The sequence below is a fragment of the Phascolarctos cinereus genome, unplaced genomic scaffold, assembly GCF_003287225.1.
Source record: "Phascolarctos cinereus isolate Bilbo 61053 unplaced genomic scaffold, phaCin_HiC Scaffold_4;HRSCAF=312, whole genome shotgun sequence".
In the NCBI taxonomy this organism is placed as follows: Eukaryota; Metazoa; Chordata; class Mammalia; order Diprotodontia; family Phascolarctidae; genus Phascolarctos; species Phascolarctos cinereus.
Genome location: NW_027555847.1, coordinates 632,420,514 through 632,444,573, shown reverse-complemented (window position 1 = coordinate 632,444,573; position 24,060 = coordinate 632,420,514). Strand labels below are relative to the sequence as shown.

At 38.1% G+C, this 24,060-nt stretch overlaps 1 long non-coding RNA gene across 1 annotated transcript in view; it reads left to right on the top strand.

The window, feature by feature from the left end:
• Positions 1 to 1,999: 1,999 nt before the first annotated feature.
• LOC110216074 (uncharacterized) overlaps positions 2,000 to 24,060 on the top strand; it is a 68,357-nt gene continuing 46,296 nt past the window's right edge. The window contains exon 1 of the long non-coding RNA XR_002326685.2: positions 2,000 to 2,067. This is a non-coding gene — a long non-coding RNA (uncharacterized LOC110216074). The remainder of the gene's footprint in view (positions 2,068 to 24,060) is intronic.

Genomic DNA, 24,060 nt, shown 5'->3' with positions numbered 1-24,060 from the left:
TTGCAAAGCCATTATAAAAGCAACTCTGTGTTTTCTATCCCCAGGAAGGAATCAGCATCTGGAGAAATCCTGAAATAGGTATGCATGGAGGCCTTGGTGTGATCTAAATGGTCTTTATATTTACTTCCTCTGAGGTGCATTGCCAGAGACAATGGAAAGTTGCTAGAGGCCAATTTCAGATGCCAAGTGAGATTATCTGTGCTTGGGTTGGCTGAACTATTTGATTCACTTTTTTATGACCTTTTGATATTACCTCCTGTCACTTCTTTCTAATTGGTGTCAGAAAAGGGAAGAAAGTCAAGAATTAATATTAAGAATATGTCTCATTGAAAGGCAAAAAAGCTCAATTAATGTATTGGCTATTGGGCAAAAACAGGCTTGATATATGAGCTTGACAAAAGGAAAGACTGAGTCAAGGATGGGGAACCTGCAGCGTTGAGGCCACATGTGACCTAGGTATGGCCCAAAAATATGGGAAGTTTGGATTCAATCAAAGGCCAACACTTGAGGACCTAGAGGGCCACATGCAGCCTCAAGTTTTCCCACCCCTGGATTAGGTGAACCATGGAATAAACCAAACTAATGCATGCCCACTCTCTGCTATTGCAAAGTTAAAAACCTGATTTAAACATTAAGCATTCTACTGTCATCTTCCATATTCAAAAATTTAGTTTTTTTATTATCTATTATCTTACCTAAATGACAAATTCCTGCCTACAGAATGAAGTCCTAACTCCTTAGTCTATTTTTCAAGGCCTTCTACTATCTGTCTTATAAGTTAGTGAAATGGAAAGCTCATGATTTCTAATACTGGTTTAGCCATTACTACCTGTGTGGCCTTGAGCAAATCATTCAGCCATAGTGGGCCTCAGCTCATCTATAAAAAACAGGATTTGCACCCAATCATCTGGAGGGTCCTTCTAGTTCTAAATTCTATGATCTTCCCTATTGCAGCTTATAAGGTATGCCACAACACAGTCTAAGATAATATAGTATAAAGGGCACAGCCTATGAAGTCAGGTGTACTGGCTTAACACTTAGTATAGTACTTAACACAATGAATAAACAAGTCCCCAAATATCCCTGAACCTAATTTTCTTCTTCTATAAAATAAAGACAATAATACCTATCCTATGTACTATAATGGGCAGCTAGTTGGCCTGGTAGATAGAGTGCCAGGCCTGAAATCAGGAAGACTCATCTTCCTCCGTTGAAATCTGGCCTCAAACACTAGATGTGTGACCCTGAGCAAGTCACTTAACCCTGTTTGCCTCAATTCTTCATCTGTAAAATGATATGTAGAAAGAAATGTCAAACCACTCCAGTATCTTTGCTAAGAAAACCCTAAACAGGGTCACAAAAAGTTGGACACGACTGAACAAAAAAACACCTACTTCAATTCCCAGAGTTGTTGGGAAGAAAATAAGAAAAAAAAAAACTTTGTAAAACTTAAAGTACTATAGAATTCAAATTATTATTACAGTATATTCCAGAGAGCAGATTATACTCCAAACTAATCCTTATTTTGTATCTCTCATCAAAGATTATTCTGCGCATTTCTCATTTCCATAAAGGTTCTGGGGTCCTGCATTCTTGGTGGATAAAATTACCTCTCCTGGAACACTATTTCAGGAAAATCACAGCTATTCTTCCTCCTCTGTAAGGGTCATTTGTGAGATGACTCTGTCCTTACCTGCAGGAGTGCACATGATTGCCTGGGAGTATTAAGGTGGATCTGCTCATGTCAAAATAAATGAGCAGAGGTGGTAACTAAGCTGATGCGCAGGTGAGTTAAGTTACTCACGTGCAACGGCTCATGACATGTTGAATAAGCACGAATCCTCTTTGCTTTCGGGCAGGACATGATTGGCTTACTGCGGGAAGGGCTCGTGAAAAGGGTGGACGGGGAGAGGATAAGAAGGAGGTACCCGGAAGGAAGGGCAGAGCCGCGTTAGTAGTCAGAGATGTAACAATGAAAGAGTATACTCTGAAAGTATGTTGGGGTGTTCTGTGGAGTCATTTGTCCAGTGCAGCTGGAGCCGGAGACGTCCGAAGCCTGTTGAGGAGGTAAGTTCCTAACCTAGATAAACACGGAGCATGACAAGTGGCGCCCGAACAAGGACCCGAGGGTTAGAAGGACTCCATAGCCTTGCTGTGTGCAAGAAGGGCTAATGCCGTACAGACACTATGGGACAAGCGTTTAGTCTTCCTGTGGTGTGCCCCAATGACACTGAAGTATATGCTAAGCAAGTATATGAGTTGGTTCAGGGAAAAGGAGTGAAAGTAAAAAGGACTGATTGTGTAAGATTTGTTCGTTTATTGCGGAATCTTCTCTGTGGGTAGAATATACTGGGCTTGATATTAAGAGATGGACGGTAGTTGGAAATCAGTTAGCATCATATGAAAAAACACATCCTGGAGAAGTGAGAGATTTGGATTTCATTATTTACAGTTTAGTAAAAGCCACTCTTTATGGTCCTTCTCCTATTAATGTACCTGAGGCTTCACAGACAGGAGATTCTTTATGGGAAATGTCTAGTGAGGAAGAGGTAGTGAAAAGAAAGAACATAAAAGCCCCACAAATTGTAGATAAGAAATCTTTGTATTCTGATCTTTCTGACTTTAAAGAGAGAACCCAGACAATGGGGAATTTTCCACAGCAGGAAGGGAGTGTCGAAACTGGCAGCAAGAAGGATCTTGCGCAACAAGCAGCTAGCGGCCAGGATTTTGCACAACCCGCAGCTGGCGGGCCTAAAAATCTTGAAAAACAAGAAATGCTTGCTGCTAATCAGGAGGAGATAATAAAAGGAGCAATTAATTTTGCTATGCAACAAATGACTTTAAAGTCTGCTCCTAGTGATTTACCGCCCCCTGCCGTACGAGTTCCACCTAATTATTCCGAGGCAGTGAGTTCATATCCTCGGGTTAATAGTAAAGTGAAGCAAGCTGTGTTGCAAGCATTAATGGAGGGAGAAGATGTTTCTGAGTGGTCTTCTTCACTTTACCCTGTTAATTTGAATGATCCTAATCGGGGTTATACTATGGTTCCTTTTAAATTGTTGAAAGATTTTAAACAGGCTCGTACTGATTATGGTCCCAATTCTCCTTTCGTAATGCAAACTTTGCATACTTTGGCATCCCGCATTGCTTATACACCTGAGGATTGGGAAGCTATAGCCACTGCCTGTTTAACGGCAGGCCAAAAAATGGTATGGCAGGCGGAATGGCATAAGGAAACTCATGCTTATATTAAGAACCAAAATTTGCCTGCTGGTGTCACTGATCAACAGATGTTTGAAGCTATGACTGGGACAGGAGCTTATGCTGATCCCGATACTCATAGACATCATGGGGCTCCTGTATATGCAGGTATAGCACAATGTGCACTTAGAGCGTGGGAAAAGATCAATAAGGACGGGATGGTTAAGACTCAATTGACTACAATAAAACAAGGACCTAAGGAAACTGTAGCTGACTCTATCTCTTGTTTGCAGCTAGCAATTGACAGAATAGTGGGAAAGGGAGAACCAGCTAAAGTGTTATTACGTCATTTATTGAGAGAAGGTTTGAATAAAATGTGCAAAACAGCTGTGGCTTCTTTACCTTTGGATGCACCTTTGGCTGATATCATTGAGAGGTGTAATGAAGTTGATTATGAAGGGATGCAAGTTACTATGATAGCTGAGGCGATGGCTCAAGTGATTAGAGGAAAAGAAGGGGAAAGAAAATGCTTTGCTTATGGACAATTTGGACATTTACAAAATCAATACTGTAAGCAGAAGGGTTCTACTGTTTCTGTATGTTTTTATTGTGGTAAGGCAGAACATATTGCTAAGTTTTGTAGAAAAAAATTAAGTAACAGACAGCAGTCGGGAAATGTGTGAAGGGGCCCCAAGAGGGCCTCTACAGCATATCCACTGGAAACCTAGGATCCTCTTAGTGTTAACCCCCGTAAAAGAATTACTTGCCAGCAATTGGACATGGCTCTGTACACTTATAATTATTTGAAATTAGGACAGGATGAATTAATGCCAGCCATGAAGTATTGGCATTTATGGAATGGATGGGGAAGGAGAGCTGTAATGGCTTGTGAGCGTAATATGAAACAGGGAACGAAAGTGGTGTGGAAAGAACTCAGTGGGGACTGGAAGGGACCAGGCAGGGTTGTAATGCGTGGGCCAGGGTATGCTTTTGCCATTCCAGATGGAGCAGATCAAGATGCCGGGATTTGGGTGCCCGATTGTGTGGTACGTCCTGTGGGGCCTGAGTTTGGGGATGACAATATGTCAATTGACACACCGACAAGAACAGAGGTGGACCACCTTGATGCTGGCTGAGGAGCGTGATATGGGGGTGCACCACCTATTTGCGTGCAGTTGAATAGTAGTGTAGATGGTTTTCCTTGGTGTGTTGCCTTATAACATCATGACTGGATTGCATCCCGCCAAGATGTGGATGAACATCCCACTTGGATGAATATAACTGTACACTCCTTCAACAGAACTGTCACATCTTCTCCTCAGATGAGTGATACGGAGATTAGGGTTCAATGCCTGTTTTACCACCTTGCCATGTGGGTGATATGACTATATGGATCCCTATCACTTCTTGTTCAACTCATCTTAGTACAACAATGACGGTTGCGAATGTGACTCTGTCTTTTTGGGATATGCAAGCATGTATTGACGCTTTGCATAAAGAAATACAACTATTGGAGGAGACTGTTTTAACAATAGGGGACGAATTGGCTTTATATGAATTGTTTTCCTTTGTTGTATGTCATTATCACTATAAGCTGTGGTTGTGTGTTATCAGTTTACCTGCCAACAGTACTTTCACGTTTCCTGGCCATTGGGCTAAGGTTCGTGAACATTTACAAGGTGCCTTTTTATCTGATAATATCGCATCTAAATTACATCAACTGGGTTTGTTAATTAAGGATATTTAACAGTTATCTGATAATTTCATTGTACCCTCATCTTCGCTCAGGATTTTGTCTCCTGGATGATACGCAAATTTGTTTGGTCATTGCCCTTATTATTCCTTTTATATACTTTGTTCTTTGTGTGCCTGGCGCTGGCTTCTGACTTTACTGAAGGGTGCCTTCTTGCGTTTTCGCGCTGATCTTTTTCCCCTTGGCGGTCCACTGCAAAACAAGAAAAGGGAAGTGTAAGGGTCATTTGTGAGATGACTCTGTCCTTACCTGCAGGAGTGCACATGATTGCCTGGGAGTATTAAGGTGGATCTGCTCATGTCAAAATAAATGAGCAGAGGTGGTAACTAAGCTGATGCGCAGGTGAGTTAAGTTACTCACGTGCAACGGCTCATGACATGTTGAATAAGCACGAATCCTCTTTGCTTTCGGGCAGGACATGATTGGCTTACTGCGGGAAGGGCTCGTGGAAAGGGTGGACGGGGAGAGGATAAGAAGGAGGTACCCGGAAGGAAGGGCAGAGCCGCGTTAGTAGTCAGAGATGTAACAATGAAAGAGTATACTCTGAAAGTATGTTGGGGTGTTCTGTGGAGTCATTTGTCCAGTGCAGCTGGAGCCGGAGACGTCCGAAGCCTGTTGAGGTAAGTTCCTAACCCAGATAAACACGGAGTATAACACTCCTCACTTCTTTGGCCACTTCCTTTAAATCCTCCTCACCATCCACCTTGCCACTTTTCCTTCTCTACCCCTTTTTCAGATCTAGAACCATGAATCACTGTTAAATCTACTCTGCTACTGTTCCTGGATGGAATGTGCCAATCTTCTCTATGGCCCCACTCACCATTCCTATAACTTTCTGAACCAAAGTAGCACTCCCTTATTCTCCTGTGTACATTATTTACTTCACACAAATGTAACCTTCTTAAGGGCAAAATCAATTTTTGCTTTTGTATTTTGCTTCACAAAGCTTAGCAAAGAGCTTGGGCATATAGTAAATGCTTAAAAATAAAATTTTCATAAAATCCTTTATTCAGTAAGCTCAGTTCTTTGCTATGTGATGACAGCTATGGATACTGTGCTGAACTGAATCAAGACCTGGATTCAGATCATACCTCTGATACCTAGTAACTATGTTACCTTAAGCAAAGTATCATAGCTCCAACACTCCATTTCCTTAGCTATAGTACAAGGGGGTTCAACTTGGATACCTTTTGAAATCTCTTTTAGCTCTAATTCTGTGATTCTAGCACTTAAGTTCTTTCTGTTACAACTTTCTGCATCCTACATTGTCCCAAGGCTAATTGGGTTAGTTTTAGTTTTAATTTAACTCCTCTCTGAAATGTGACTTCTCAACTCGGCATTCCTAATAAGTGATCTTCTACCTTTGACTTAACAATTTAAGGAATGGAGAAACCACTGCTCCACAATGCAAGGAAAGTAAAATTGATTTCAGATATGATGTCCTATAATTTACTAATAATCGATTGTAGTTCTACTCCATGAAGACATATTAAATAAACCTAGATTAATGTTCATTTTATTTTGTATTCAGTTCCTTGTGCTTTTAAAATTTTATGAGGCAGTCTATGGATCCATAGGCCAGTGGACCCATCAAGTAAGGCCTTTCTCTTCCCATTAGTTAACATGCCACAATTATTTACAAGCTCCATATCTCAAGGAAAGTAGGATTGTTTGCTAATAGAGTTCTTAAAAATGGGGCATAATGAAATGGAAATATTGCCTCTATTTTCTAGTTTTACTAAACCCTACCTTATGGCATTATGAAGTAGATTAAGAAATTAGGCTTGAATTTAGGAAGGCATGGGTTCAAATCTCCCTTCTGATACTTAACAGCAGTATGACCCTGTCACAAACCTCTTCATGCTTCAGATTCCTCCCTAAGTCTTTTCTACTGATTTTGCAAGTTGCAATCTGAATTTCCTCTGCTGGAAGGAACTACAAATTTTATTCACTAATCTCTGGGGCTGCAATGGTAGGTAGTCAATAAACATTTAGTGAGCACTAGCTAGATGCCTGGTAAGTGCTCAGGATTCCAAAAAAATAGTTACATCTCTCAAGGAGCTCACATTCTAATGGGGGTCATAACATGCAAACAACTATGTACACACAAGCTATATATAGAAAAAATGAAAACAGTAAACAGAAGAAAGGTACTAGATTAAGGGAGACCAGTAAAGGTTTCCCATAGTGGAATTTTAGCTAGTATTTAAAGGAATCTAGGGAACTACTAAAGGTACTACAGAATAATAGAGAAGTGACAGACCAACATAAATTGAAAAAGAACCTTCTGACCAGGAGACAGAGAAGGATAAAGACAAAGAGCTTTCTAAAAATCTTGAATAAGATGAGATTTTAATTTTTTTTATTTTTTTTGGGGGGGTTTCCATTTTTCATTTTTAAAATTTATACAACCTTCAAATGAGACAAGTTATCAACTATGCATTTTTCACTCAAGAGCCTAGAATAATACTGATCAAGACAAAGATTGAAGGCAATTCGAAAAAATCCACAAGGAAAAATAATCACCTCCAGAGCATGTACTGATGAACTCTGAAGCATTCTTTTGTTGTTTGTCTTGTTTTTTGTTTTTATTTGTGTTTTCTTCTGCAACATAGCTAATATAGAAATATGATTTGCCTGACTTCACATGTAATCAATAACAAATTACTTGCCTTCTCAAGGAGGCAGGATGGGCAGGAGGGAGTGAGAGAATTAAAAAGTCCAAATTTAAAAAAAATTGTTAATTTTTATGTGTAATTTGGAAATATATAATGAAATAAATATATTTCTCCTATAGCAAAGGCAAGCTATAACATCCATGAGTTTACCATGAAAATTATGTCATTCTTTGTGGACCAGTGCCCCCAAATTGGATATCAAAAGATCTCTAAGGGCTAATGGGGAATCAGTAACATTTGTTAATTGCCGTACTTATTTACCCTAACTCCAATATTTGAGACAGTTTGCAAATCATTACTTTGTTGCCACATGTCATCACCATTTTACCCAAATGATGAGCAAGATGAATTCAGAAAAATCGGTTTTAAAGAGTAACTGTGTGGGTGGGTGTGGAAATCTATGTTACTCAACAGAAGTTGGAGGGTAAGGGAAAAAGAGAAAGGAGGAGGTAATAAAAAGGATAGCTGATAAAGGAATGCAGTGATAAGAAGCTACGGGAGGATGCTCATGCCTTTTAGAGGATGGATAGGATAAAAACAGAAAAGGATAAACAGAAACAAATAGGATGGAAGGAAATGCATAGTTAGTAATCATAACTGTAAATGTGAATGAGATGAACTTTCCCATAAAAGGGAAACAGATGGCAGAGTAGATTGCTGACCAGAATCCAACAATATGTTGTTTACAAGTAACACACATGAAATAGAGAGACACACAGAGTTAAAATAAGAGAAAGGAGCAAAATCTATTATGTTAGAGCTGAAGTAAAAAAGGGAGGAGTAGCAATCTTAATCTCGGACAAGGCAAAAGCAAAAACAGACTTAATTAAGAGACATAAGCAAAGAAACTATATCTTGCCAAAGGGAACCATAAAAAAAGTAATATCAATGTTAAACATATATGTGCCAAATAACATACCATCCTAATTCTTTAAGGACATGTTAAATTAATTACAGGAGGAAATAGATAGTAAAACTGTACTAGTGGGGGACCTCAAATTTCCCCTCTCAGAGCAGAGCAAATCTAACCATAAAATAAATAGTAAAGAAATTAAGGAGATGAATAGCATCTTAGAAAATTTAGCTATGATAGACCTCTAGAGAAAATAAGACTAGAAAGGAGTACACATTTTTCTCAGCTACACATGGCACCTTCACAAAAATTAACCATATATTAGGGCATAAAAACCTCAAGACAAAATCCAGAAAAGAAGAAATTTTAGTGCACCCTTTCATACCATAATGCAATAAAAATTATATTCAAGAAAGGTCCATGGAAGCATAGGTTAAAAATTAATTGAAACTAATTAATTGAGTCCAACAGAATGAGAAGGTCAAAGAACAAATCATAGAAATAATCTACAATTAAAGAGTGTGACAACAAAGACACTATTCCAAAATTTATGTATTTTGCCTTGAATACTGCTTTGGCTGCATGCCACTAATTTAGAAATGAATGTATCAGTAAAAGAGAACAGATCAAAGAATTTGGCATGCAACTGGAAAAAAAAAATAGAAAAAGAACAAATTAAAAATATCCAAGTAAATACTAACCTAGAAATCCTGAACATCATACCAGGTGAGATTTATACCAGGAATTTAGGACTGGTTCAAAATTAGGAGAACTATCAGCCTAACTGACCATATTAATATCAAAACCAACAAAAATTGTATGATTATATCAATACATGCAGAAAAAAGCCTTTAAAATATAATCCTCATTCCTATTAAAAACACTACAAAGCATAAGAATCAATGGTGACTTTTTAAAAAAAAAATGATAAGTAGCATCTGTCTAAAATGAAGAGCAAGCATTATCTCTAATGGGGATTAACTTGAAGCTTTCCCAATAAAATCAGGGATGAAGCAAAGATGTCTATTATCACCATTATTATTCAATATTGTATTAGAAATGCTAGCTATAGCAATGAGAAGAAAAATAAATTGAAGGAATATAAGAAGGTAATGAGGAAAGAAAACTATCACTCTTTACAAATGACATGATGGTATACTTTGAGGACCCTAGAGAATTAACCTTAAAAACTAGTTGAAACAATTAACGTTAGCAAGTTGTAGAATATAAAATAAATCCACATAAATCATTAGCATTTCTATATAATGCTAACAAAACCTAACTGCAAGAGATGGAAGGAGAAATTCCATTTAAAATAACTATTGACAGTACCCAAACCTGCCAAAACAATTCTAGGAACTAAGTGAACAGAATTATAAAACAATATATATATACAAATGTAAATACAAATAAAGTCAGATCTAAACAACTGGAGAAATAGTAATTGTTCATGGGTGGGACAAGCCAGTATAGTAAAAATGACAATACTTCTTGAGTAATTGACTCATCCAGTGCCATGCCAGTCAAACTACCAAAGAATTACTTTATAGGCTAGAAAAAACAATAACAAAATTCAACTGGAAGAACAAAATGTTAAGACTATCAAGGGAATCAATGGAAAAAAAAACACGAAGAAAGGAGGCCTGGTAGTTTCAGATTTCAAACTATATTGCAAAATGATAATCATCAAAACAATTTGGTACTGGCAAAGAAATAGAGTTCGATCAGTGGAACAGATTAGGCCCACAATAAACAGTAGTAATTAACCCTAGTAATCTAATGTTTGATAAACCCAAAGATCCAAGATTTGGGGGTAAGAATCAACATTTGAAAAAATTGTAGGGAAAACTGGGAAGCAGTTTGTCAGAACCTAGGCATAAACCAACATCTCCCACTATATACTGTGATATGATTAACGTGGATAATTGATTTATATATAAAGGATGATAATTTAAATTAGGGGAGCATGGGAAAATGTACCTATCAGATCTATAGATGAGGGAAGAATTTATGACCTAATAAGAAATGGAGAGAATCACAGGAAGCAAAATAGATATCTTGATCACTTAAAATTTAAAAGTTTTTTCACGAATAAAACTAATGCAGCCAAAATTAGAAGGAAAACAGGAAACTGGGCAAAATTTACAGCAAGTTGCTCTGATAAATGTCTCATTTCTCAAATATATAGGGAACTGATGCACTGTAAGAAATAAGCAGGATGATTTCAGAAAAACCTGGGAAGACATACATGAACCAATGCAAAGTGACATGAACAGAGCAAGGAGAATTTTGTATAGAGTTATAGCACTATTGTAAGAATGATCAACTGTGAGAGATGGTTACTCTGCTCAAGACAAAGATTGAAGGCAATTCCAAGAAATCCACAAGGAAAAAAGAATATTCACCTCCAGAGCATGTACCGATGAACTCTGAAGATTGAAGCATTCTTTTGGTATTTATTTTCTTGGGTTTTTTTGTTTGTGTTTTCTTCTGCAACATAGTTAATATAGAAATATGGTTTGCCTGACTTCACATGTAATCAATACCAAATTACTTGCCTTCTCAAGGAGGCAAGATGGGCAGGAGGGAGTGAGAGAATTAAAAAGTCCAAATTTAAAAAGAAATTAATGTTCATTTTTATATGTAATTTGGAAATATTTAATGGAATAAATAAAATATGTTTAAAAAGAAGAAAAACATTTTCCATATCATCTCATTTCATTCTTACAACAACCCTGGGTAGTAGGTTCTCTTACTATTCCCATTTTACAGATGTGGAAACTGAAGTTGAGTGACTTACCAAGGGTCTCACAGCTAGTAAGTGGCAAAGGGAGGATTTGAACCCAAGTCTTCCTGACTCCAAATACAGCCCTATTTCTACTCTTCTACCAGCTGTCTTGTTCCCTCTTCCTTTAAATAAGAGAGAAAGATGTATACATAACAGAAGCTATCAATGCCCTTGTTTCCATCTCCTGTACCCCTTCTCAAATATTCCTTTCAGTGTATAATACTCATCCCTAAAGGAGAAGGTGGGGAAAGGGACAATGAGTTTGTTATTAAAGGCAATTAAAATTAACAGAACTTAAGGGAAGAAGACCTATGAGAAGGGAGGTTTTAGCTCAAGACATGTAGTAGAAGATCTCCTGGTTCTAGAGTCTCGAGCCTCATAACAAACCAGAGGTAAGTGCTATTATTATCTCATTTTACCTTTAAGTAAACTGAGACAATCAGAGGATTAAATGGCTTTATGGGATTTGTACAGCTAGTAAGTGTCTGATGTCACATTTGAGCTCAAGCCTCCTTGATTTCAGGCCCAGTGTTCTGTCTGCTGGGTCACCAGCTGCCTCTTGGTCCCACTTGCCATAGGCAAATCACTTAACACATATAAGCCTCAGTTTCTTCCTTTACAAAATGAAGGGCTTGCACTAGGCGACCTCTGAGGTCCCTTCTATGAGCCTATGTGATTAAAAAGCAAAGTCAGCATTTAAGATATGTCACCCAGATCCCAAATCCAAGAACTAGGTGGGAATGAAATCTCAGACAGTTACCTAACACTGGAAAAGTCAGATGGAGTCAGAGATAACACACTAAGATGGACAATGGGTATATGTCAGTGAAATAAGTGTTTTCCTTCTTCATGGTAAGATAATAGGCTATAATGTCTCTTCAGTGTGCTGTGGAAAAAGATATACTACTACCAAAGCAAAATCATCATCATCAAAAGAAAATAATAGATTAAGGGAAATATTTATGGCAAATAGTATAGATAAGAATGTGGTGTCTAAGGACATAAAGAACTGTTAAAAATGTGTAAACATGTACCATAACTTTCAAAAGAAAAAAAAAACAGGAATTTTTAATAACCACCTTAAAAATGTTGAGCCTTACTAAACTGAGTTACCTCCTCATATCCATCAAAATAGCAAAGAAAAAAATTAGAAACAAGAAGCTTGGTGCTGGCAGGGATATAAAGAAAAAATACACACATTCTTTGTAAGTGGAATTGTAAACTTGTCGAATCTTTTTTTGAGAACAATCTGGCAATATGCTATAAAAGTTACAGAAATAATCCCATCCTTTGACCTACTTTTTCCTTGGTTGGGAAAATACCCTGAAAGTGTTATCAAAAACAAAAACAAAACCGAAAAAAAAGGAGAAGATGTATATATTCCAGGATGTTCATAGCATTGTTATTTAGAAATATGAAAAAAATACATGGAATACTTGGAAGACTAGGTGAATAAACTGTGGTACATTAATATAATAAAATGCTAAATGCAAATAAGATCACAAGTAAGCGGAATATAAGGCAGTATGGAAAGACCCTTAAGAAATGCTTCAGAGCTAAAAAAAAATAAAGTGAAATAGAACAGAGTAGTACATACTGATTATAGCTACTTTAGAGAAATAGTGAATAGGAATCAGTGGACAAAAATGCTATTGAGAACTTACAGGAAATAAATAAAAAAGTTTTTATGGTATTTAATGACCTGGATTTAACCTATTTAAATATAGTTGAAAACAAGTTCAATTGATTTTATTGGTGTTCAATATTGTTTATAAAAGGGCAGCTAGGCGGTACAGTGGACAGAGTGCTGGGTCTGGAGTCAGGAAGACATTTTCCTGAGTTTAAATCCAGCTACGCTCACTTACTACTTGTGGGAACCTGGGCCAGTCACTTAACCCTTTTTGCCTCAGTTTCCTCATCTGTAAAATGAGCTAGAGAAGGAAATGACAAATGACTCCAGTATCTTTGCTGAGAAAACCCCAAATGGTATCACAAAGAGTAAGACACAACTGAAAACGACTGAAATACAACATTGTTCATAAATAATTTGAAGGAACATTTCTAGAACCCAGCTATCCACTTGCATTTGAGCTGTTGTCCTAGGAGTAGTGGTCATTCTGATAGCCGAAATGTATGGAACTCTTAGCTGTGACTTACCATTCTGGGTTCCCACTGATTCACTTCAATCCTCATTGTTGTTATTATTCAGTAGTGTCAGACTCTTTGTGACCCTGTGGACCATAGCACACCAGAACCTTGACCTGGGGCACTCATCTTCCCATGTCATACATTTTAACACTGTCCATGGGGTTTTCTTGGCAAAGACACTGGATTGGTTTGCCATTTCTTTCTCCAGTGGATCATCTTTTGTCAGAACTGTCCACTATGACCTGTTGGTCTTGGGGAACCCTGCATGACATAGCCTAGATTTCATTCAGCTACACAAGCCCTTCACCATGACAAGACAGTGATTCAGAAGGGGAGTTCAATCTTAAAGGTTTCTTGATAAGCCTATAGCTTGTACTCATCACACATAAGGAAATACTGGGAATACCTGAATGGTTTGTTGGCTCATTTCTAGCTCTCCCGACTTGGGAGGCAGAGCAGAGGAAGGAATGGTCTTTTGTTCCCCTGTAAACAGAATGCTACTAGTAGTCATTTAACTATAATGCATGTTTATTAAAAGGTTTGGGCAGCTAGGTTGCACAGTGGATAGAGAGCCAGGCCTGGAGTCAGGAAGACTCGTCTTCCCTAACCTGGCCTCACACACTTACCAGCTGTGCAACTTCAGCTTTCATTGAATGGCCAATAATAGGGCCCAGACCAAGCCTTCATTGCTCATTATGTGGGTTTTGATGGCTTAGAGTGAATGCAAATAGCAATTGTTTTCTGTTCTGGCCAGAAACTCTGAGGGTCTTCTTTTCCCAGAAACATTCTTTTGTGATGGTGAACCCAGTCATCTTTTGTCTTAATTCTTACCTAGACTTTAGTCATTGAATGAGCATTGCATCAGACAAACTGAGACCTGAGAAAGATCTTAATTTAAAAAGGCCAAGGGCACTCACTGTATCCTGGGCCATCTCCAGTCATCTTGACTCTTGTCTGGCCTCTAGACTCCAATGGCTCTGGAGGATAGCTTGAGGCTAATTATTTTGCACAGCTCTGCCTCACGAAAACCCAATTCACTGGCAAGTGGAGACATCACCCTTGTGATGTGACTGCTTTTCTTCAAGAACAAAGGCTGAACAACAACAAGCTGTGTGATCCTGGACATGTCATTTAACCCTATTTGCTTCAGTGTTCTCATCTGTAAAATGAGCTGGAGAAGGAAATGGAAACCCCCTCTTTGACAAGAAAATCCCAAATGGAGTCACAAAGAGTCTGACACAACCAAAAAATGACTGAACAACAACAATAACAAACAGATAATGTATTAGTATCCTAGCCTGGTGAGCTACTCTGGGTGAATGCTTCCTTCCCAACCCAGTGGTTCAGCCTTAGTTCCAACAAAACTCACAACAAGACTTAGTAAAATTTCAGTGATATGTTCTGGTGTTATGGCTCTTAGAACTGATCAAATAGTATTAGTTGCCCTCCTCATTCTCCCTAAGATACCATCTTCTTTACCTTGCCATTCACTGACTTTACTCTGCTCCCAGCCACCACTGCTATTTTTCAGCATGGTCCACAATTGTCCCAGGTCTCATAGCTCTGAGCTTGACATAGGAATTCTTTGGTGTGCTCCCAGAAGCTATTAATGCTATCACTGCTTTTGCCTTTGCTGGTTCTATTCCAAGACCATTCTTCAATACCCTATGGCTTTTATGCCCCTGGACTATACCATGATGGAGAAAAAATAACCTCCTTTTGGAGCCAATTAGGTCCCTTCGATTGTAGCCCCATAACACAATGGAAAGGGCTACTGAGCAACTTTCAGAGCTGTGGGATATACTTATATAGGACTTTGTAATTCTAAAACATTTCACTTATGTTGTCTCATTTAATCCTCACAACAGCACTCTGATGTATCCAAGGTATACAGTACAGATATCATTATTCCCAATAATTCTTAAACTTTTTTGTATTGTACTGCTACCCCCACTTCAGCAGTCTGATGAGCTTTCAGAACAATGTTTTAAAATACATATGTGTGTGAATACAAAAGACGATAGTGATATTTGAAGGCTGTTTTTAGAATTAGAAAAAAGATTTCACAGAACCACAGTAAGAATTCCTGTAATAGGATACAAACTCCTTGAGGGCAGGGAATATTTCATTTTTGTCTTTGTATCCCCAGTGCTTAGCACAATGCCTGGCCTATAGTAGGTACTCAATAAATGCCTGTTGCTTACTTGGTTGATTTTATGTATATGAAGTCTTTGTCTCAGAGAGTTTGACTAATTTTCTCCTTCATATAACCCAGACTTGAACCAAGAACCTCTGTGCCAGTGCGTATACTAGGACGTGACACTAGCTTCCCCATGATTATGGAATTGGTTGATTCATCACCATTGTTTCAATTCTTTCTCCTGCAATTAGTGGGACAGAGACGAGGGTACAATTTGTGATCACAGAAGTAGATGAATCTAGTTGGTCAGCACAGGGAATCAAACCCATGACCATGGTATCATTCTCACCTGACCTTAACAGCCATATGTAGGTAACATACTTTAATGGAAAAAGCAAAGGACCAGGAACCAGAAGACTTCAAATTTTGACCTGGTGAAGGCCAGTAATATGCCAATAATGAGAAGCAGTATAATGTAGTGGACAGAGGACTGGCATGTGTTTGAATGCTGCCTCTGATCCATAATACCTCTGTGACTGTGGGCAAATCATGAAACCCCTGAGTGTCCCCAAGCAATTGTTGAAGACTAAGTTATAGACTGCTGACCGATGTCAATCAATAAAGAGAATTTCTATGCTGGTGAACCACATTTGGAGATTCCAGTTTGAGTCAAACTTGTGAGAAGTAACTGCTCTTGAGGAGAGAAGAAAATGTCTCCCTGTTGCTCCTCTTCTTCATCCTTTCTATTGACCATGCCTTTGGAAAGATCCTAGAAGAGAGAAGGAACTCATGTTCAGAAAAAGATATATGCTGAAGGATAGCTGGCTGAAGGCAAAGCAACTTCAAGGTATATGGCTCCTTGAATCAGAAAAACATTCTGGCTATGGACTCAAGGAAGGACTTCTAAAAAGCAGTTTAACTTTTGAGCACATACGTACTCAATACACGTGCCTCACTACATCATAAACTTATGTCTAAACCATTCTCACCTGGAGAATATATGTGCTTCCTATGTGCACTTAGTATAGTGCCTGGCATATAGTAGGTGCTTAATAAATGTTTTATTGAACTGAAAATTTAAATTCTGGGACTGTACCCCAGAGTTTAGAAGAGAAATAATGTGTTCCAACCATTCATACTATAATACCTTAAAGATCTCTGTTCTAAAAGTTTATTGAGGCTACCGGTTGATAATGAGCAGACGGGCATAGTAATTTTTATATTACCAACAAGGCTGTTAGGAAGAAAGTGTCTTGTAAACTTTAAAGTGCGTAAAAATGTATGATGTTGTTATTAACACTAATAGTATCATCAGTGGAAAGGAGACAGTTTAAAAACCCTGGTTTTTGCTCTATTTGTAAACATAGGAAAGTACCTCAACTTCTCTGAAGCATAATTCTTTCTTATAAAAGAAAAAAGGGTTGACCCCCAAGTTCTTCGAACCAGTGATACTGGCCTTCTGGCTGTTCACATAAACAAGACACTATATCTCTCAGCTCTGGAATTCTCTCTATCTCCCATACCTGGAACATTCTCCTTCTTTCTCCCTAACTCCTGACATCCTTGGCTTCCTTTAGGTCTCAACTAAAATCCTGCCTTGTACAGGAAGTCTTTCCTAACCCCTCATAATTCCAGTTCTTTCCCTCTTGATTATTTCTTATTTATCCTGTATATAACTTTTTTTTATATATTTGATTGCTTTTTGTCTTCCCCATTAGATTGTAAGCTCCTAAAGTGCAGGAGCTGTATATTGCCTCCTTTTTGTATCCCCAGTGCTTGGCACAGGTAGGCACTGAATAAATCTTTATTAATGGATTGATTGATTTAATGGCCTATTTATAATATAACAGTTATGAAAGTTCTTTGCAGAATTAAAAGTTCAATTTTCATGTTAAAGTGACTATGCTGCATGGAGCCAACCTTGGGATTGCTAAGGCAACCATGCCATTCCAGTGGAAGAGAAGCTCTGACAGGTCCTAACCAACAGAAAATCTCCAAGAATGAGCTGGTGACTGAATGTATTCTAGTTTTCTAAGAACCATCGCAGTTCTAACTTCAGAAATGCTCATTACCAGACTGGCTACTGAATTTTATTTTACCATGTTGGGTTTTTTTAATTGCTATATTTTGTTTCATAACACTTTCACTTTCATAAACTTTCACTTCTAAATATTTTTCTCCTCCTTATCTTCCCCAGAGTCAGCCTTTATCACAAAAAATGAAAAAAAAGAAAAGAAAGCAGTTCAGCAAAATTAACCAACCCATCAAATGAGTATAACAATATCTATAATGTTTCACACCCCAACGCCCTCAACTCCCCCCAAAAAGGGACAGAAGAACATCATCTCATCTCTTCTTTGGGTACAATCCTGGTCATTATAAGTTTCTCATTTCATTCTTTTCGTTGTGTTGCTGTTCTCCCCATTTGCATTGTGCTAATCATTGTTACAGTGTTTTCCTGGTTCTTATTACCTCACTTGCATTGGTTTCTCTAAGTCTTCCCAACTTCTCTGAATTATTCATATTCATACTTTCATAGAGGCTTTGGAATATGCCATGATATTTATACACCATAGTTTATTTAACCATTCCTCAATTGCTTGACATCTACTTTATTTAACCACATCAACTCCTGAAGGCCATCCAGGAAGTCATCCCAGTCCCATGGTCTGCCTAATGGAGGGAGTGTCCACACCAAAGAAATAATGGATCAATGTAAATGTGAAAATATGTTTATACAATATTAATTCTGAAAAAAATAAAGGAACTAAAAAACTGAAAAGGGTAATGGGCTGAGATAATATTTCCTGCTTAAGTATAACAGTAGTAGGATAAAAAAAATCCTTCTTCTTGTGTCCAATTTCCAAAGTATCCTATGTCTAAAGACACAGTTAATATAATCATTGATTTAGAGCAATAAGGATTTAAAGGTCACTGAGTTCATTTCAATCATAGAGCACTGGGTTTAGAGTCAGGAAGGACTGAGTTCAAATCCAGGTTCAGACACTTATTAGTTGTGTGACCCAGGGCAAATCACTTAACCTCAGTTTCTTCAACTGTAGAATGGAGATAATAATAGCACCTACTTTACAAGATTGTTGTGAGGATCAAATGAGATAACCTTTGTAAAACACTTAGCATGGTAAATGGCGTATAGTGAGAGAGAAAGAAATGCTTATTTCTTTACTTTCCCTTCCCTCTTCTACTCTACTGTCTCTCTGTAATGGCCATGATATTTTATTGAGCTGCCTCAGCACATAAATTATTGAGCTTCAAGACTAGAAGTCATGAGTTCACACCATGTCTCTAAGACTAACCTAACATCTTTGATAATGGGTAAGTCATTTTACTTCTGCATTCTTCATGTAAAATATTGATAATAACACCTATAAGTACCTATATCATAGCACTTTTGTGAAACTCAAATGATATGATATGTGTGAAATGCTTTGAAAATTTTATTTATCACCCATGGCCTAGCCCTCTCCTGAAAGAGGTAATTAAGTGGCACAGTAGATAGAGAAACTGGGCCTGGAATCAGAAAGACCTGAGTTCAAATCTAACCTCAGACATTTACTAGCTGTGTAGAGTTGGGCCAATCTTTTAATTCTCTCTGCCTCAGTTTCCTCAACTGTAGAATGGGGGTAATAACAACCCCCTTCTCCCAGAGTTTTGTGGGGCTCAAGTAGGATAATAGCTGCAAAGAGCTTAACATAATGCCTGGCACACAATAGATGTTTGATAAATATTTGTTTCCTTCCCTTCAGGTACAATGCTGGGAGCCTCCATTATCTCCTTGACTTTTTGTCCCCACTCCTGAGGAAAATTTCAGGGAAATCTGAATAAAGCTTAAGAAAAACTTATGTTAAAGTTTCCCCAAATATAGGTTCTAGGGTCCTCTCCTCCTGAATGGCTAACCACTCAATATTCAATATGTTTATTGAATGTGCAGCAGTCTCTATTTAACTCACCACAGAAAATGGTGCATAAGCACAGAAGACTCACAGGAACCTATATAAACAAATATAGAGACACAAGTACTTAAATACGCCATTAGAATCATTAGACTGTCTCCAAAAAGTAAAGACAGTTTGGGGACCTGCTAAATGACTGCTTCTTCTTCTCCTCAGACAATATCTTAGGAGTAATTTCACAAGTATCGTGGAAGGTTGGTAGGTTTCACTTCTTCTGGCTCCTCATGTTAGCGCTTAGGTTCTTCTGCTGCAGGGAAAAATCCCTTCTGCACTCTCTGCCTTTTGGTCTAGATGGCCAAAGGGAAGAATGTGCTGGGGGAAAGAAAAGTCTATTTTAGACCATATACTATGTAGGAAGCTCCTCTAACAAATCGATCAATGAGAATTCTAAGTACCTTTTATTTTTCAGGCATTGTGCAAGGCACTAGGAATATACAGACATTCTATTGGAAATTTTATGTGTCTGTGTATGTATGTACACACTATCTCTGTGTGTTTATATATACTGATATGTGTATGTTTATATGTATACATATGTATATATACATATATGTATATGTATTCATATGAGCACAGGTGTATATGTTTATTATGTAAATATGTGTATATTTGCATATATATTACAAACAAATTACAAGGTAATTGGGAGAGCACTAACAGCTGTGGAAAGTAGAGAACATGTCATATAGAAGGTGGTACTTCAGTTGAAATCTGAGGGAGGTTGGGGATGCTAAGAAACAGAAATGAGGAGGGAGTACATTTCAGGTGCAGAGGACTATCAACGTGAAGACCAAGAGATAGAAGACGCAAGAGTTCATCTACTGCCTCTGCTAACCAGTCCAGACCAGAAAGCCCTAACCTCTGAAGCAAATCAGTAAAGTGAAGGTTTGCAAGCCTATCTACCTGGGGGAAGCCCCTTCAACAAAAGAGCATGTGCCATAATCTCATCAGGATGATGGGAGGATTCATCAGATTGGTCAGTGGCTCTCCCAATGATCCTCCTTTAGACAATTTAAAATGTCATTATTGTTAGGCCCAGCCACTTGTGAGTCTATGAGGCATTTGGAAGAAATTCTGCCATCAGAAACTAAAGGGCCTAATGGAGAGAAGGCTATTTTCACAGAGCACTTAGTGCATTAACTCAAGAAGAATACTCAGCATGTGCTAGGAAATAGCTAGTGGCCATGAAGGCAAGATTCATAGGATCATAGGTTTCGAACTGGGATAATAAAAGCTTCTATCACATTGAGTAGATTCTATTTGAAAGATCTGTGAAAGAACATGGGCATCTTTGAAGCACGTATGATAAGAAGGTATGGGAAGTATACAATATCCCCTGATAAGAGAAATATCTACAACAATGAAATCAGAGACCTACTCAGATATAAATATGTGCAAGTTACTGGGAAACCTACAAAGATGAAATAAAATATAATTCCTTCCCTCAACAAGATTGTAATCCAATTAGGAGGATCAAATATGTGGTAACAATGATATAATAATAATAAAAATAATAATAGTAAAGATGATTATGGCAATGATTATAATAATTCTGATGATCGTGATTATAATTCTCATAATAATGATATAATTCTCAACACATCTTCAAAATATAATAATGATAATAATAATAGCACTTATGTTTTTATTTAAAGTTTGAAGAGTGTTTTGCATACATCATCTTCTTTTATCTTTTATCCTTACAGCAACTCTATGCAGTACATTCAGACAGAGTAGTTTGCTTGGGATCAAATGGCTGGTGTGATTGAGGCAGGATGTAAACTCCCACACCACTAGTTATTATTTCTAGGTGACAATCTTGCCAAAGATGGATTAAAATTTCATCTCAATATTTGTTTGCTGGGTAACTTTGGGCAGGTCACTTAACCACAATCAGCCTTTGTTTTCCTATCTACAGAAGAAGAATACCAGAAACACCTACCTCGTGTGATTTTTGTGAGTCTTAAAAGAAACAGTAGATGTTAAAAAATAACAGCAAGAAAAAGCCAATCTCTCCATCCCTCCCTCTCTTCTACATGTGGTTGTAGACAGCCTTTGAGGAAAATAAAAATTCAATTCTGAAAGGGTCCTTAAAGATCATATAGTCTAGTCCCTTCATTGCCCAGAAGAGAACCAAAAAGGTGTGATTTGCCTAAAGTTCCATAACTGGTAAGTAGGGCTCAAACCTGGGTCTTGTGATTTTAAATCCAGAGCCCATTCCACTACACCACATGCAATTGTTGTGATCTGTACACATCCTAGAAAGACATAAACTGCTCACGGCCTAGTTCTGACCCCGAATTTTTGTTGTGGCAGACCTCCACTAAGCTCAGCAGGTATGGAAGATGCCCACAGGAGGACCAAAAGGCCACATCTTTGTTCTGCTGGCTTCTCTCAGCTGTAGGCACACATAAATAGGAATTACACTTAGTGCCTTTTCATAGTTAGTAATGAACTGGCTGAGAAACTGCCTAATAGCTTAACCACCTTTTTTCGAGTGTTCCCTGCATCAGCTAAGTGTGACAGGTCGTCTGCAAAACAGAGCGAATATTGTAAATACCATACAGCTACTCGTATCAGCAACGCCACAATCCTCTTTGTTCTTATCCCAGCCAATTAAACATGGGGACCAACGTTCAGAGGATGAGATTGCTTCTTACTCTCTCAGTAACTATTGTTCCTGTCTTTACTCAAACCATCACTGGTCACAACAGGGAAAAATCATCTTTGGAACAAATCCCTTTCAATTATAAAATACAATTCTTTGCACCCCAAAGGAACTCAGTGTGTTACCACCCCTTTCTGTTCTGTTCTTTTCTGAGAGGATCATGTTTTGAAAGGAAAGTTTCAGTTCCTACTGAGACCATAATTGTTTATATAGCTATCAGACTTTGTTGCAGGGGTGTGTGCTTGAAGCAACTGTACTGCCTCATCTAGACATCTGCTTTCCTCTGGCCCTCCCTGCCATGAGATGAAAAATAGAGAGGCAAATTCTCTCCCTTCAGTTAACTCTAAGAAGCACACAGTAGCTAGCAAATTTCTATGAAATGAGACAACAACCCTCAGGCTTAAATCAGGGAGAACTTTCTAATCCTTCACTATGGATCTCAAAATCAACATGTCTAAAACTGAAGTCATCATGTTTCATCCTGAAGCCACTTCTATTTCTGTTGAGGTCACCACCATTTTTAGAGTCCTGTACTCCTGGTGGGTAGACTTCTTTGTAATTAATCCCACCTGAATCCACCATGCTGCTATTCTCTGGCCAACTTCATGCCATGCTTTAATGCACGTGCCTATTATTTGGTATCTATCCTATTTCACTCACCTGTGAATACAGAGTATCCTCTGAAGAGGAGAAATATATACTACTTCAGGGTAATACTTGTTTCGTTTTTGAGTTGGTAGCACCAATGCCTAGCACAGTGTTTGCTACACAGCAGGAACCTAATAAATATTTGAGAAACTTGGAGTCAGGAAGACCTGGATTCAAATCCTGCCTCAGATATTTACTAGCCATGTTACCCTGGGCAAGTCACTTAACTTTTCTGTGCCTCAGTTTCCTCATCTGTAAAATGGGGATAAAAATGGCACCTACTTGGAAGGATTTTCTGAGAATCTAATGAGATAATGTTTAGAAATTGCTTTACATACCTTAAAGTGTTATACAAATGCCAACTATTTTTATAATTGCTGTTGTTGATGATTCATTGATTGATTGGTTGATTGATTTATCCAGGAACCTCTTTAGGTTGGCAACATGAGGTAGGATTAATAAAGGCAGAACTTCAAAACAGGGCTGAAAATCCAACCACAGAGATACTTCTAACCACAATAAGTCACAACCTCTCTGGCCTCAAGTGAACAAGTCAAGACAACGGGCATGTATTAAGAATAAACTATTTGTCAGGCACTGTGCTAAGTACTTTGTTCATCTCCAAAAAGGAGATAATAATACCTTTAAAATCTACTTCATAGGGCTGGGCTCCAAGTCTTCCCAAGATATACCTCCTATTGCTCATGCCTGCTGTGATGATGGCTTTCTGAGGCCATAAATACACCACCCATCATGAACTGCCTTGAGCCTTTTAATCACTTGCCTTCCTTTGTGGACCACTTTCCATCTGCTGATACTTTGTAAATTCCCCAATGGTTAACACAATCCAAAAACAGTGTGGATAGAGCACTGAGACTGGAGTCAAGAAGATAATTCTGAGTCCTGCCTCAGACACTTACTGGCTGTGTGACCCTGGACAAGTCACTTAGCCACTCTCCTCAGTTTCTCCAAATGTAAAATGGGGAAAATAATAGCAACTATCTCATAGGGCTGTTGTGAGGATTGAATGAGGTAATATTTGCAAAGCACTTAGCACAGTGTCTGACACATAGTAGGTATTTAATAAATCTTTGTTACCTCTTATTCTCCCCATCCTGGTGATAAACTAAATACCAATTGTCAAAGAACAAATTTCCCTCCCACCCCCAGCAATTCTCTACCTCATTCACATTCAGATCAGCCCACCCA